Here is a 17,655-nt window from a genome sequence, read left to right as displayed (position 1 = left end):
CTGAACTGTAGTGGAGTAGAAGTACACCATGTACCTCTGAACTGTAGAGTAGAAGTACACCATGTACCTCTGAACTGTAGAGGAGTAGAAGTACACCATGTACCTCTGAACTGTAGAGTAGAAGTACACCATGTACCTCTGAACTGTAGTGGAGTAGAAGTACACCATGTACCTCTGAACTGTAGTGGAGTAGAAGTACACCACGTACCTCTGAACTGTAGAGGAGTAGAAGTACACCATGTACCTCTGAACTGTAGAGGAGTAGAAGTACACCATGTACCTCTGAACTGTAGAGGAGAAGAAGTACACCATGTACATCTGAACTGTAGAGGAGTAGAAGTACACCATGTACCTCTGAACTGTAGTGGAGTAGAAGTAGCATACAATGTAAATACTCAAGTAAAGTACAAGTACCTCTATAGTTGTACTTAAGTACAGTACTTGAGTAAGTGTACTTCCCACCTCTGCTGCTAAGCTACTTCTTAGCTGTAGATTGGTTTTGTGGTGACTGTAGTGTTAATACTTATTTCAGAGAGCCAGCAGGAGAAGGAGCACTGAGAGCAGCATGGAGGAGAACAAAGAGACCCCCAGAGCTCAGGTCAGTGTTCACTTCATCTCAATATACTCCTATCACTGTTATCCCTTACACTGGGGGTCATTTGGGTTATTTAAGGACTTTAAAGCTGTACTTTTATTTAAGGAGAAAATAAACTTGAACATTGTGGGGTTTATTTTACAGACTCTTATTTTAGATATGGGTTAAGGTGTATATCAGTAGTGTCTCTACTTTAAAGAGTCCTCTCCTGCTGATGTTCAGGTGTATATCAGTATGTAGTGTCTCTACTTTAAAGAGTCCTCTCCTGCTCATGTTCAGCTGTATATCAGTATGTAGTGTCTCTACTTTAAAGAGTCCTCTCCTGCTGATGTTCAGGTGTATATCAGTATGTAGTGTCTTCCACTTAGTCCCCTCTCCCATTCACCTGATGTTCCCACCACACCGTATGTCTCTACTTTAAAGAGTCCTCTCCTGCTGATGTTCAGGTGTATATCAGTATGTTGTCTCTACTTTAAAGAGTCCTCTCCTGCTGATGTTCAGGTGTATATCAGTATGTAGTGTCTCTACTTTAAAGAGTCCTCTCCTGCTGATGTTCAGGTGTATATCAGTATGTAGTGTGCCTTACTTAAAGAGTCCTCTCCTGCTGATGTCGGTGTATATCAGTATGTAGTGTCTCTACTTTAAGAGTCCTCTCCTGCTGATGTTCAGGTGTATATCAGTATGTAGTGTCTACTTAAAGAGTCCTCTCCTGCTGAGTTCAGGTGTATCAAGTAGTGTCTCTACTTAAAGAGTCTCTCCTGCTGATGTTCAGGTGTATATCAGTAGTAGTGTCCTCTACTGTTAAAGAGTCCTCTCCTGCTTGATGTTCAGGTGTATATCAAGTATGTAGTGTCTCTACTTTAAAGAGTCCTCTCCTGCTGATGTTCAGGTGTATATCAGTATGTAGTGTCTCTACTTTAAGAGTCCTCTCCTGCTGATGTTCAGGGGTATATCAGTATGTAGTGTCTCTACTTTAAAGAGTCCTCTCCTGCGGATGTTCAGGTGTATATCAGTAGGTAGTGTCTCTACTTTAAAGAGTTCTCTCCTGCTGATGTTCAGGTGTATATCAGTATGTAGTGTCTCTACTTTAAAGAGTCCTCTCCTGCTGATGTTCAGGTGTATATCAGTATGTAGTGTCCTCTACTTTAAAGAGTCCTCTCCTGCTGATGTTCAGGTGTATATCAGTATGTAAGTGTCTCTACTTTAAAGAGTCCTCTCCTGCTGATGTTCAGGTGTATATCAGTATGTAGTGTCTCTACTTTAAAGAGTCCTCTCCTGCTGATGTTCAGGTGTATATCAGTATGTAGTGTCTCTACTTTAAAGAGTCCTCTCCTGCTGATGTTCAGGTGTATATCAGTATGTAGTGTCTCTACTTTAAAGAGTCCTCTCCTGCTGATGTTCAGGTGTATATCAGTATGTAGTGTCTCTACTTTAAAGAGTCCTCTCCTGCTGATGTTCAGGTGTATATCAGTATGTAGTGTCTCTACTTTAAAGAGTCCTCTCCTGCTGATGTTCAGGTGTATATCAGTATGTAGTGTCTCTACTTTAAGAGTCCTCTCCTGCTGATGTTCAGGTGTATATCAGTATGTAGTGTCTCTACTTTAAAGAGTCCTCTCCTGCTGATGTTTCAGGTGTATATCAGTATGTAGTGTCTCTACTTTAAAGAGTCCTCTCCTGCTGATGTTCAGGTGTATATCAGTATGTAGTGTCTCTACTTTAAAGAGTCCTCTCCTGCTGATGTTCAGGTGTATATCAGTATGTAGTGTCTCTACTTTAAAGAGTCCTCTCCTGCTGATGTTCAGGTGTATATCAGTATGTAGTGTCTCTACTTTAAAGAGTCCTCTCCTGCTGATGTTCAGGTGTATATCAGTATGTAGTTGTCTCTACTTTAAAGAGTCCTCTCCTGCTGATGTTCAGGTGTATATCAGTATGTAGTGTCTCTAGTTTAAAGAGTCCTCTCCTGCTGATGTTCAGGTGTATATCAGTATGTAGTGTCTCTACTTTAAAGAGTCCTCTCCTGCTGATGTTCAGGTGTATATCAGTATGCAGTGTCTCTACTTTAAAGAGTCCTCTCCTGCTGATGTTCAGGTGTATATCAGTATGTGTGTATCTACTTAAAGAGTCCTCTCCTGCTGATGTTCAGGTGTATATCAGTATGTAGTGTCCTCTACTTTAAAGAGTCCTCTCCTGCTGATGTTCAGGTGTATATCAGTATGTAGTGTCTCTACTTTAAAGAGTCCTCTCCTGCTGATGTTCAGGTGTATATCAGTATGTAGTGTCTCTACTTTAAAGAGTCCTCTCCTGCTGATGGTCAGGTGTATATCAGTATGTAGTGTCTCTACTTTAAAGAGTCCTCTCCTGCTGATGTTCAGGTGTATATCAGTATGTGGTGTCTCTACTTTAAAGAGTCCTCTCCTGCTGATGTTCAGGTGTATATCAGTATGTGGTGTCTCTACTTTAAAGAGTCCTCTCCTGCTGATGTTCAGGTGTATATCAGTATGTAGTGTCTCTACTTTAAAGAGTCCTCTCCTGCTGATGTTCAGGTGTATATCAGTATGTAGTGTCTCTACTTTAAAGAGTCCTCTCCTGCTCATGTTCAGGTGTATATCAGTATGTAGTGTCTCTACTTTAAAGAGTCCTCTCCTGCTGATGTTCAGGTGTATATCAGTATGTAGTGTCTCTACTTTAAAGAGTCCTCTCCTGCTGATGGTCAGGTGTATATCAGTATGTAGTGTCTCTACTTTAAAGAGTCCTCTCCTGCTGATGTTCATGTGTATATCAGTATGTAGTGTCTCTACTTTAAAGAGTCCTCTCCTGCTGATGTTCAGGTGTATATCAGTATGTGGTGTCTCTACTTTAAAGAGTCCTCTCCTGCTGATGTTCAGGTGTATATCAGTATGTGGTGTCTCTACTTTAAAGAGTCCTCTCCTGCTGATGTTCAGGTGTATATCAGTATGTAGTGCCTCTACTTTAAAGAGTCCTCTCCTACTGATGTTCATGTGTATATCAGTATGTAGTGTCTCTACTTTAAAGAGTCCTCTCCTGCTGATGTTCAGGTGTATATCAGTATGTGGTGTCTCTACTTTAAAGAGTCCTCTCCTGCTGATGTTCAGGTGTATATCAGTATGTAGTGCCTCTACTTTAAAGAGTCCTCTCCTACTGATGTTCAGGTGTATATCAGTATGTAGTGCCTCTACTTTAAAGAGTCCTCTCCTACTGATGTTCAGGTGTATATCAGTATGTGGTGTCTCTACTTTAAAGAGTCCTCTCCTGCTGATGTTCAGGTGTATATCAGTATGTGGTGTCTCTACTTTAAAGAGTCCTCTCCTGCTGATGTTCAGGTGTATATCAGTATGTAGTGCCTCTACTTTAAAGAGTCCTCTCCTGCTGATGTTCAGGTGTATATCAGTATGTAGTGTCTCTACTTTAAAGAGTCCTCTCCTGCTGATGTTCAGGTGTATATCAGTATGTAGTGTCTCTAGTTTAAAGAGTCCTCTCCTGCTGATGTTCAGGTGTATATCAGTATGTAGTGTCTCTACTTTAAAGAGTCCTCTCCTGCTGATGTTCAGGTGTATATCAGTATGTAGTGTCTCTACTTTAAAGAGTCCTCTCCTGCTGATGTTCAGGTGTATATCAGTATGTAGTGTCTCTAGTTTAAAGAGTCCTCTCCTGCTGATGATCAGGTGTATATCAGTATGTAGTGTCTCTACTTTAAAGAGTCCTCTCCTGCTGATGTTCAGGTGTATATCAGTATGTAGTGTCTCTACTTTAAAGAGTCCTCTCCTGCTGATGTTCAGGTGTATATCAGTATGTAGTGCCTCTACTTTAAAGAGTCCTCTCCTGCTGATGTTCAGGTGTATATCAGTATGTAGTGTCTCTACTTTAAAGAGTCCTCTCCTGCTGATGTTCAGGTGTATATCAGTATGTGGTGTCTCTACTTTAAAGAGTCCTCTCCTGCTGATGTTCAGGTGTATATCAGTATGTGGTGTCTCTACTTTAAAGAGTCCTCTCCTGCTGATGTTCAGGTGTATATCAGTATGTAGTGTCTCTACTTTAAAGAGTCCTCTCCTGCTGATGTTCAGGTGTATATCAGTATGTAGTGTCTCTAGTTTAAAGAGTCCTCTCCTGCTGATGTTCAGGTGTATATCAGTATGTAGTGTCTCTACTTTAAAGAGTCCTCTCCTGCTGATGTTCAGGTGTATATCAGTATGTAGTGTCTCTACTTTAAAGAGTCCTCTCCTGCTGATGTTCAGGTGTATATCAGTATGTAGTGTCTCTACTTTAAAGAGTCCTCTCCTGCTGATGTTCAGGTATATATCAGTATGTAGTGTCTCTACTTTAAAGAGTCCTCTCCTGCTGATGTTCAGGTATATATCAGTATGTGGTGTCCCTACTTTAAAGAGTCCTCTCCTGCTGATGTTCAGGTATATATCAGTATGTAGTGCCTCTACTTTAAAGAGTCATAGTTATAAAACCAGTTTACATATTAATGTAATTAATGACAAATTAATAAAATGCATCTCCATTAATTTAACAGTCTTTAAAACACACAATCACAAAGTAATCTCCAGTTCCTTTGTTCAGACCTGGCAGCCATCTTGTGCCAGGACTCAAAGGGGGAACTCCAAAGTACTCCTTATATTATGAGTAGGCGGAGTCTTGCACGTGATTGGTCAGTAAATGTGTGATTTTTACGAGTGTCAATTAGGTTAAAAACTATCCGTATTAAGCAGACCTTGTTGTTGTTGAAGGCACAATATGTATGTTGATACAATTATGAACTTAATTAAGCCTTTAGGATTTTATTAAATGTAGACAACGGTGTTTAATTCTGTATTTAACCCTTCACTCCCCTTTCAGAACCATGACCTGATTGGGAAGGTGGGCGGTCTCCTATAAATGTGGCTGGGAAGAGAGGGGAGGGGGGGCATGTGTGTTTGTTCCTTGCTGGTGAACGCAGCACCAGGCATGACGTTTATGCTTCTGTAAAATAGTGTGGAAGGTTAAGAAATAAAACGCCTGTTTGTTTTTGAAAGAAAACTGATTCGGTAGCTGAACAGCCAATCAGAGTGATTTCTTTTTTCGACTGCCTTTGTCCGACTGCCCGCCGAGAATCGGCGGGTTTTCGTCCGAAAAGGCGTCGGCACGGCTGAAAATAAACGACGGTGCGGGACACACCAATCTGAGTAGGGCGTGTCGACGCTCATCGTCGGCCAAAGGCATTCGGCAAAAGAAATCACTTTGATTGACTGTTCAGCTTAGCGAATCAGTGCATGAGAAGCGAAACGAAAGTGAGGGACCCAAAGAAACCATTAAGAAGGCAAATCTGAGATTTGATTTAACTCCAGCTCTCGACAGGTTCGGGAAAGCCCCGTGAGCTTCTCGCTGTAGAGTGAAAATGGAACGCACGCTATTTGTTGTTTGTTTATATCACGCAGTCTGTTCTTCTTCTCTCGGTTATCACGCAGTCTGTCTTCCGGTTGTTGCCTCTTTTGAATGACGAATACACACTACCGCCGCCTGCTGGTGAGGAGAGTTATTGCCACTCACGCATGCGCAGTTCGTACGTGCTTCTTGGCCGTCGGCTGAAGTCTTTACGGTGTGTTCCAGTGCGACACACGGCCAAGACGCAGAGACGTGAGGCGACGCAACAGTCGGGGTCCGTCTGTGTCAGTTCTTTGGTGTCAGCTTGGTGTGTCCGGGCCTTAAGGGTTAGGTCCAACATCCAGGAGCAACACGTCTTAAGCCCCGGCCACACGAGGACGATAGCGATCGTATCTGCTACAGTTCACTATCAGATAGACGTTCGGCCACACGAGGACGATAGCGATCGTATCTGCTACAGTTCACTATCAGATAGACGTTCGGCCACACGAGGACGATAACGGTCGTATCTGCTACAGTTCTCTATCAGATAAACGTTCGGCCACACGAGGCCGACATGGAAACGCAGAAAACGATAACGGGTCCCAAGGTGGGTAGATCTGCAAATGAAACGCTCTGGTGGGCAAACGGCTCTGTGTCTACGCCTATACATGTCCTGATAACGATGAAGCAATAGCCCCGCCTCTCTGCTCAGAGATCAGCTGCTGGGCTCTCAGAAGAGGGGGAGGAAAAGAGAGGCTCTGTTTTGTTTTAAAGCTCAATAAATAACAAAGAAGACCTCTGACCGTCACTTTTCTAATTTTGTCCTGAAGATTTAAACTTTAATGGACATGTTGACAGGCAAAAACAAATCTAACTGAAATTCTGGCACACGGCCCTTGGAAGAGGCGGAGAGGTGGGTGTTTGTCATCTGCTGGTGGACTACCGGAGAGAGTTACAGCAGGAGCAAACGCTCGCCTCGGGGAGGGAGAAAAAGAGCCAGAGCGGAGAATAAACAGAAGGGCAACCATAGCAACCATGCACGGGAAGTCTTCTTCGCTGCTTTTGTGGCAGGACTACAGCGCCACTTACAGGCCTGGCATATGAACTACAGCGTCTCCAGCGCTTTCGAGCGGTCTCGTGTGAACGGACACGTTTCTGGTGCCTGTTGCGTGTGGACAGAAGACTTTTTTGATAACGATTGCGGTCCGTTTGCGTTATCGTCCTCGTGTGGCTCCAGCCTTAGAGACAATAGAGACAGTTTTGTTAAGTTTGTTTCTGTTCATAAATTACGTTTGCATATTTTAAATTGAAGTTAAAAGAAATCTCAATTTTAAACATGACATTGAAAATGTGTTTTGCTTTCATAAAAATGTTCATATTCCCTTTTGTTAAAAGATTCCAGGAATATAAGTATCATCACTGAGCGATCAGAACTCGCGACAGGAGAAGCCAGACATCACACCACGTAGCTTTGTGGAGGAAACACAGAGATATTCTTACCTTTGCTGTTGTTCTGATCAAAAGTTGTTCAATGGCATTAAAACGATAAAAACTCTGCTGAAGTTAATCCATAGGTTAAGGCGAGACACCCCAGGTGAATAGGGTAATTTTTTTAACTTAAAAGTATCAGCTAGAAAGTTCTCCAGTTAATTACTTACAATAAGGAAATTGTCTTTTGTATTACAAGTTTTCTGAAATAGCATGTTTAAATATACAAATTATCCATTATCTCATTAAATATGCGCACATTTTAACACATTTCACGAATCGAAATCTGAACTTTGGAAAAAGCCAGGTTCAAAATTCTCGTTTCATTTTGTAGTCATATTAGTATCTAAGGCTTTTACAGAAGGAATATTGGATATCTCTTTTTATCACTCCATAAATCAGAAAATACTGTCAACAGCCCTAAAATATCCATTTTCGCCATGTTTTTAGGTATACAATGTTGTATAATTCAGGCTATGAATTATATATGAACAAACCCTTCTGTAAAAGCCTTCATAATATTGATAGGAATATAACTGGAAGGTCTGGTGTATGTACGTGCTACTGAAGTTGACATTTCGAACTCAGAGTAGGAGAAAAAACTCATTTTGAGAAAATGACCTTTAAAGATTGCAGTGAGGCAATTGAATTTAGGAGAAATCTACAGACGCAAATAGACACACTATAGTAAAATAAACACTTAAATGTGTATTTTGTACGTTTTCCTTCCAAAAGCCTGAAAGAAAACATGTTATAGAATCAAAATAGCACAAAATCTCAAAATTGACCAGTACTTGAAAAACGATGTTTTTGCCTGCCGTGTCTCGTCTTAATCCAATGTGTCTGTGTCCCTTTGAAATGATTTCTGATAATCCATAAGCAATAAACCTGCTTTTCCGTTTCCAGATGTCAGAGCGAGAGATAGGTTCGCTCTCATGCAAAACTGTGTGCGCAATGCGCATAGCTCTCATTTCTCAATGGTAAGGTGGGTGTGTATGTGGAAACCCCCCTTCGATTCTATTGGCTCTAACGGTCAGAAAGAGATGTCAATCCCCAAAATCGACCAATGGGTTCCAGAGAAACGGTAAAAACGGCCATTTCCACCCAAATCACCTCAGAGGTGGAGTTGTTTTTGCTAAACCTGTCTAAAAAGGTCAAAGGTAACTTGTTTTGCATCAATCTTGATACAGGATACTTATTATATGTTGTACTTTGGATTCCTAAAGCTTTTAGTCTACCTTACCATCATCCAAGGCTAGTTTTCACTATAAGTACAAAATATCTTTTGGACGGACACAATAATTTACAGTTTTTTACTATGTTCAATCTGAATTTTCTTTAAAAATAAAAAACATCTATATTGATTCTGACTTTTCTACATCCAACTCACAGGTTTATCATTGCTTTGAGAAAAAAGATTATTAATTTATTGATTAGGCCTAGCCTACATTGCAAATAAGCAGACAGCGCTGCTTTTCACACACACACACACACACACACACACACACACACACACACACACACACACACACACACACACACACACACACACACACACACACACACACACAGTTTCCCAGCTTTGCAGTGGATCCACGGGTAGCCTCTTGTTTCCTCCGCCACATCTCCTCCGTCCATACCTCTGGGAAAGGTGAGCTTGAGCTAGCCAGGGAACGTTGCTAGCGCAGCTAACGTACACGTTAGCTAGCATTATCCACGTCTTTAGGCGGCTCTTCTGATGATGTATTACTAGTAACAGCTTCACTTGTAGCTTCGGTGCTGCTAGCTTCTTTCTTCTTGTGAATTATTTTGTTTTTAGAAAATAAGTAAAACATGTTAGCCTGCCACTATAGAGCTGTTTCGTTAGCGTTCTTGAGGGAAAGAGCGGCGAGCTGGCTCGCCGTGGGTGTGTCAGTGACCGCGGGGTCACGAGCGTGATGATGAATTATACTTTTTTAAGGAAATCATTTTTATTTTTTATTATAAATACTGTGAAATGTATTATGTTTTCGTCATTATTACAACAAATACACACTTGCAACTGATAACACTGGCAATGATTTTATATTTATTAGACTTAAAAAAAAGATCATGCTCCAAATAAGTGGGGGTACGGCGTACCCCCGCGTCCAACGCCCACTAAACCACTGGTGTTCACTATAAGTAATGTTTATTTTTTGGACGGACACTATCATTTACATTTTTTTACTATGTTCAATCTGAATTTACTTTAGTATCAAAACATTCTATATTTATTCTGACTTTTCTACATCCAACTCACAGGTTTATCGTTGCTTTGAGAAAAAAAGATTATTTACTCACCCCTTTTAGAAGTGTAGATATGGTCATTTGTTCTGGGAATGTCATTTTCTAGCCTGAGACCTGAAAACAGGCTTGGGGCTTAACTGGTTAATCAGAAGCTGTGTTAGTGGATGCTTAGGGTCAAGCACTATGGGATGGATGGTATCGGGCTCAAGGTCTTTACTCTCCCTAAGTCTGCCACGTAAGATTTCAAGGGCTCTATCAAACTCAGGGGAGAGCGGTGCCAAACGACTATTCGGGGTAATTTGTTTACCCAGTTTTAGTGCCTGATACTCCTCTGGGAAGCTCTGGGATTGAGCGCAGGAGATTAATGCAGTTTCGGCTTTGGTTCTTGATGGGCTGATGGTCCTCTGGATTAGGACGACTGGTTGAGGTTTGCATTGCTTGGTATGCAGCATCTATGAGGTTTGTCCAGGTGTCATACTGCTGTGGGTCAGGTAGGTCAGAGGGCTCATTAGGTTGTATGAGGCCACAAAAAAGGGGTTTTCTCCACTCTGTGGTTATCTCTTTGGTAGGAGCAGGACAGACGGGCCATTGGCTAGTGGGCAGATAAAGAAATGCGGGGCCTTTATGCCATCGATGAATTGTGGTAAGATCTTTAAGTGGCTTACCTCTGGTGATATTGTCTGCTGGGTTTGACTTTGAATCCATATACCTCCATTCACTTGCTGAGGTTAGGTCTAGTATCTCCACAATCCTGTTGGCTGCAAACACCTTATACCTGCAGGACTCGGAGTGCAGCCATGTCAGTACCACAATGGAATCAGACCACAAAAGGGTTCTGTCAATGGGGACTGTCAGTTCAGATTTGATCAGTTTACCTAGCTGGGCTCCAGTCAGGGCTGCGGATAACTCTAAGCAGGGTATAGTCAGTTGCTTTAGAGGAGCTACAGGTGATCTGGCCATTACAAAGGTGACGTTAGTCTCACCTGTCTGGTTTGTTGTGTTCATGTATGCCACTGAACCGTATGCTTTCTCTGAAGCATCACAGAATATGTGTAGCTCTCTGTCCATAACTTCCCAAGGGACATGAGGGTCATCTCCGTCGTACCACCAGGGGAAGGAAATGTGAACCAGGTTGGGGAGATCCCCTTCCCAGTCGGCCCAGGCATGTTTCAGGTCACCAGTGGGGATGGGCTGGTCCCACTGCTTATTGTTTACCCAGAGCTGCTGGTCTCTAGTGGTGAACGGGATTATGTATCCTAACGGGTTGTATTGTGAAGCCAGCACTTATATACATTTCCCATGGTTAGAGTTTGATAGGGGACAGGTATATGTCTATAGCCCAAGGTATCAGAGGCACATTGCCTTATTTCAAATCCGCCAGAGGATAACAGAGTCCTTATTTTGAGGAGAAGTTGTTTTGCTTCATTGGGGCAGGAGAGTGACTTAAGGCAGTTATCCACATAGAACGACTGAAGTACTGTATCAACCACAACCTCATTGTCATTACGGTTATCTTGCACATGTTTCTGCACAGCATAAGTTGCACAGCAAGGGCTACATGTTGTGCCGAATGGGAGCACTTGCCATTCATATAAAGTTGGTGTCTTTTTGCGTTCGGTGTCACACCACAAGAACCTGAGAAGCGGTTTGTCCACTGGAAGGAGCCTCACTTGGTGAAACATTCCTTTTAATATCTCCGCTCATCGCAACTCGGTGTTGACGGAATCGTAACAGAACACCAAGTAGCGAGGGGCCTAAAGGGGGTCCAGGGACAAGCTGGTCATTAAGTACTTGATTTTGATCGGGGAAGGAGCAGTTGAATACGACTCGATGCTCGTTGTTATGCTCCACTAAGTGATGGGGAATGTACCATGATTCTTGGGACTCAGCTATCTGTGCTGCAGTTAGTTTGGCTACATAACCAGCCTGTCTGAGTTTGCTGATCTCTTTATTATAGATGTTGGTCAGTACAGGGTTTTTCTCGAGCTTACGTTCTGATCGGCGGAGAAGGGGCACTACAGGTAAATGGGGGCATTCAATACAGCTTTAATCCTCAACAAAGGTGTTGCATAACGGTCAGTTCCGTCAATGTTTACTCTCATTGTCTTTGTATCCAGTCGGGCAAGGGCCTCCTTATCCTGTTATCAACTTCTCGTTTCGAAAGGGAAGGGTATCTACTTGCCAGAGTAGCTCTACCTGGCGTTTGAGCTCCTTATAGGGGTTGACATGCGACGTGAATAGGCATTGGGTAGGATTGGATGACTCATCCAAGCCTTGTTCTCACTGCTGCAGGTGCTCCCTTTGGACCGTGTTGGACTCTCTCAATCGGCGTGATGAGGAATGGGTTGTCTGATCCAATGAGGATGTGTGGCTGTATCTTCGAGAACAAACTAATTGGGACACCATGTAAATGTGGGTAACGTTGCTTAAGTTTATCAATAGGGTAGCTCTGCTCGACCAGCAAGATCATGTCAGAGGTGAATACATTCTCAATCGAGAATTTCCTTTCAGAGAATGAGGCAGCAGATAGTTTGAGGTTAGCATCTCTCTCTGCTGTCTCACTGTACATAACTCAAGCTTCTCTTGCTCTCCCTCCAAACCAAGGTACTTAGCAGCCTCTGGAAGCAGCATCGTACGCTCAGATCCATCATCTAAGGTGGCGTAGGTATCAAAGGCTTTACTGTTGTTGTGGAGCCTCACTTTGACGATATTAAGTAATACTTTGAGGGTTCATGTAAAGCACTCCGGAAGTAGTTTGAGTTGTATTTAATTCATGTAATATACCTAGTAGGGATGTGCATCTCCATCGCTGAGGCCGATGCAATGCGCATCTCGATTCGTTGCCAACGATACAATACATTAACGATACATTTGAAACACCAGGCGATACGATACGATTCACCCCTGTTGCGATACAGTTCGCTACGATGCGATTCAACACGATGCAAAAATAATGATACTTCAATATGGTAGACCCCATGTCGTCTCTTTATGTGCGTCGCTAAGTTCCTCGTACTACTTGTGTACTTTAAAGCGGCTCGGCATCGTTTATAATTTGCGAGCGATTTTTCAAGTTGTCCGTCTTTCTTGAAAAATCCGAGGTGTTGCCAAACGTTTGATTTGTAGGTATTTTTCGGTGCGCTGTGTTTCTCTTTCTCCTCGACTTCCATGTGTGTTGATAACTGAGACTCTCGGCCTCCGTAGTGCGAAGCAGAGATCAAAGATCGTCTCTGCTGAGTGCTGATTGGATGAGGGGATATTATATGAATGAATCGTTTTTTTACCGATGCAAAGATGCTACAATCGATGCATCGCGAGTTCAACCCAAACTGTAGCCGATGTGCACTCTCTCAACCGGTGCACTCGCATCTTGAACGTTTATGCCTGATATGATGATATATGATATCGGTATCGAAGGTACTGCACTCAGGTGGCTCGAGTCCTACCTCTCCGACAGATCCCACTTCATCTCCCTCAACAACCACTCCTCTGCCACAGCTTCAGTCACCCAAGGTGTTCCCCAAGGTTCAGTACTCAGCCTCCTCCTCTTCATCATCTACATCCTCCCCCTTGGTCAGATTCTCCGCCAATACAACCTGGACTTTCACTGTTACGCTGACGACACACAGATTTACCTCAGCACCAAATCCCCCCACAACCCTCCCCCCCCCCTCACCCACATCAAATCCTGTGTGACTGCAATACAATCCTGGATGCAACACAACTTCCTCAAACTCAACAGCAATAAAACTGAACTCCTCCTCATCGGCTCCAAATCCACCCTCAGCAAAAACCCCAACCTGACAATCACCATTGATGGCACCCCTGTTTCCCCCTCCACACAGGCACGCAACCTTGGCGTTATATTTGACCCCACCCTCTCCCTCGAGCCCCACATCCGTCAAGTTGTAAAAACCTCATTTCTCCACCTCCGCAATATTGCCAAACTCCGTCCCTCTCTCACCCGCCCTGCAGCTGAGCGACTCATTCACGCCTTCATCTCCTCCCGCCTTGACTATTGCAACTCCCTCCTCCACGGCATCAGCTCCACCTCCCTCAGTAGACTCCAGCGTGTCCAGAGCGCAGCCGCCAGACTCCTCACCCACACCCAATCATGGCATCACCCCGGTCCTCAAAGAACTCCACTGGCCCCCCGTTTCTCACCGCATCCACTACAAACTCCTGGTCCTCACTTTCAAAGCCCTCCACCATCTGGCCCCCCCCCCTACCTCACTGACCTCCTCATCCTCTACCATCCACCCCGGACCCTCAGATCCACCTCAGCCGGTTTGCTTTCCATCCCCAAGGCCAAACACCAGAGCTTCGGGGATAGAGCCTTCTCTGTGGCAGCCCCGAAGCTCTGGAACTCCCTCCCCCAAGACCTCCGTGAGTCTGAGTCCCTCACCCTGTTCCAGTCCCGTCTCAAAAGTCACCTCTTCAACTCTGTATCCATAAGCCCCCCCCCCCTCAACCAACTTCCTCCTGACTGCTTTTCTGTTTTGTTTAGTTTCTTTTTGTTTTTGTTTTGTTTGTCTACCCTCCCTCCCAAATGTAACGTCTTTGGGTTCAAGAAAAGCGCTATAGAAATAAAATGTATTATTATTATTATGCCGGTGCACCGATGCGAATCGGTGAATCTTAAAATCCCTAATACCTAGGTATACACCCTGTGTCCACCTAATGTCAATTCAAACACCATGACACAATTCCATCAGATTAATGATAAAAACCGAGAGGACACAAACCACACTGAGACTGCTCTTGTAAAGGTCTTGAATGACATCCACTTAAAGGTGGGGGAGGTCATTCACTTCAGAAACACTTTTTGTTATATTCCATGGAATGCTCTCAACATCCCGATAGCAATGAATATCTGAAGTGCTTTGAAGCATGTCATCTGTGGAAGCCGTGGCGCTGTAAAAAGCTCGACCAATCATCTGAGCCAGCTAAAGTAACTGGATGGCCTACCTGCCTGTCAGCCCTCCATCTGTGCACAAGCTGATCTCGTGCCCTCATTGGTCATGAGCGCGTTCGTGTGTGTTGGAGGAGGGGCTCTGTGAGGAAGTGGCAGATTTGTTCCGGTTGAGTATTTTCAAATTCTAGCCACTCGAGCCGGTTTCTCCAAAATGACCTACCCCACCTTTAAGGTACTTTTTTAAAACATATTTGACTGTTACATAAACCATTGTCTACGCTTTTTGTTTTCGTTGTGCTAAATATATTCTCTTTTTTTAAATTTTTTCAACATTTTCTGAAATGAATTGAAAATGTTTAAATGCTTATTAAAAACACGTTAACAATGTTACAAATTATAAATAACTGACACGAAATGTATATGTACTGTTTCTGGTTTTGAACATACAGCCATCATGTGGTGTCCTTTTCCTCAACCAAGGCTGGAAAAGCTTTTGTCTTTTTATTCTATAACTAACGTGTTTTTTTATTTGTCTCTATATGTAATAAGTTAGCCTCGTCTTTGTTTGCACATTGTACACGAAGACCCCTTCTTGAATATGTGCAAGGCTTTCCTCGGCATTCCAATACTGCACATTTTGTATTTTATTTTAACGAATAGTTCATTATACTGTGCGTATTCATATTATTTTTGAGTATATCTATATTACATATAGATATTGCTTAATGTTGTAATAGTTTTCTTATTGTTTTCTTATTTGGTCCTTTTATTAGAATTTAAATGATTTAATAATAATAACTGAAATGCAGATAGTGCCTTTCATAAACCCAAGGACACTTCTACAGTAAACAAAGAAATAAAAAGGGAGAAAGACAAAATGAAAATATACATTAATGGGAAAAAGGGATAAATAAATACAAACATCGATAAATAAAGTGATAATTAGATGAATATATTGGACTTAAAGCAAATATCAATAACTATTCAAATCTATAATAATAATACCTATTAATAAATAATAAAAGGGGAAAACGATAAACGAAAATATAAATGACTAAATAATCAGAATACTCTATGTATATATATTTTAATACTCGTTCTATTATTTGTTGCTAGTAAACCAAGAGCAAGCTTAAAAACCTAATGCAAAGTGATTGTAAGTAATTATAAAACATTAAACAGTTTCTAATGAGGAGTCAAAGAGTCTCTTTGTGTCGACAACTTTAATGAGACACTGTCGAGCACCGAGTGCTCCTTACAAAGCTGACGTATTTCAATTTTTCGGGAGAGTCAATACAGTGAGTTGAGTCTTACTTATCGAACAGAAAACAGTGTGTTTTGGTCAACGGAGCCAAATCCCCCTCCCTTGTGAACCCTGTTGGGGTTCCACAAGGCTCCATTCTTGGACCATTACTGTTTTCTCTGTACATTAATGTCCTGATTTGAATGCACAAATGTATGCCGATGATGCGTCATCTTTGTACACCGGAAAAATACTGAAATGATCTCATCCTGTCTCTCTAATGCTTTGGACGAGGTTCAACACTGACTGAACAACATTTGCTTACAGTTAAATGCAAAAAAAAACAGTATGCATGATGTTCAGTAAACGACCAGTCAACATCGAAGGATCCAATGTGTTTTTAAACGGAGCAGAAATAGAACTGGTCTCCCAGTTCAAGTATCTTGGAGTCATTCTGGACTCAAACTTAACTTTTAAAGATTCCATGTCATGGCCATTTCTACTGATCAGAGTTCCATCGTTGAGGTCGACTATAATAGATTTATATTGTGCAATTTTCCAAACTCACATTGATTTCTCACAGCATCTCTGTAAAGTATGTGTATTCACTCTCTGTCCTAAACGGCTTGTTGGAGCTCCTGCCCCCCCCCCCCCCCCCCCCCCCTGTGAGCCCAGTGTGCTCTGATTGGTCGCGAAGCTGAGAGGCTCGTTGCTGCTCGCAGCTGTGTGAGCTGCTGCAGGAGCAGACAGGCTTCCGTGTCGGCGTCTCGGCGATACAGGAGAACAAGCGAAACTCATCCTGAGCACACAAACACTCACAGCCGAAGTAAAAACAATAAGTGTGGCTTGATATTGAGTAAGAAAAAGGTTTATAACGCTGTGGGTCTGCGGAGAGCATTTCTCCACCATCCCAACGTAGTAGCCCGAAAAACGTTTACCCATTCAAACAGTCGTGGTAGATACCTTGTTTGTTTTAAACATCATAAATACACAAACAACAATGAATACTTGCAGGTTGTGTACCCGAATCTCCCGCTGGTCCAAACAAAGTAGGAACAGCTTTGTTCTTCAGCGCCCTACGCTGAGCATATCCGGCATGAATGCTGAAAGGTTTGGGAAGCTTTGTTTTCGTGAAAGGCTGGCAGAGGGTGCGGACATAGCTCTGGGCGTGGCTACTGAGTATCCCGACGTAGCGATACCCAGGAAGAAAACATTGGAAAAATTAGAAATCTCCAACGAGGCGTTTTGGGGCAGCATAGACTGTTTTAGAGTTTTACTCGCTACAGGGTGTACTTTGAGGGTTTTTGACTCTGCAGACCGTTTACATGCAGAAAAACCTTCATAACACAAGGGGACGGGTCATAACCAGAAAAGCATGACATGGGACCTTTAAGAAACATTAAGAAAGTATTCAATACCATTAAGTTCAACTTGCAATTTTTTTTTACAAATGAGACCTTTCTTAACTGTCAATGCTGCAAAGACATACCTCCACTGTGTGATTCTATCCCACATTGAATACTGTTTGACTAACTGGTCGTTTGCTTGAGCCACAAACCTGAAACCCAGAGAACAGCTGTTCAAGAGAGCTATCAAGGTTTTTGACAGAAAGCTACATTCATACCACCACTGTACCATCCTGGAAAAACACTATTTCTTGAGTTTTGACAATTTTAAGTCTTTTAAAAGTATGTGTTTTTTTTATAAATGTTTACATGGACTGCCCCCCCCCCCCCCCTTAGGGGAGTTCATCCACAAAAAAAACACACTGGACGCTGC

This window comes from Gymnodraco acuticeps, unplaced genomic scaffold (assembly GCF_902827175.1).
Source record: "Gymnodraco acuticeps unplaced genomic scaffold, fGymAcu1.1, whole genome shotgun sequence".
Lineage (NCBI taxonomy): Eukaryota > Metazoa > Chordata > Actinopteri > Perciformes > Bathydraconidae > Gymnodraco > Gymnodraco acuticeps.
Note: the sequence above shows the minus strand (reverse complement) of the source record.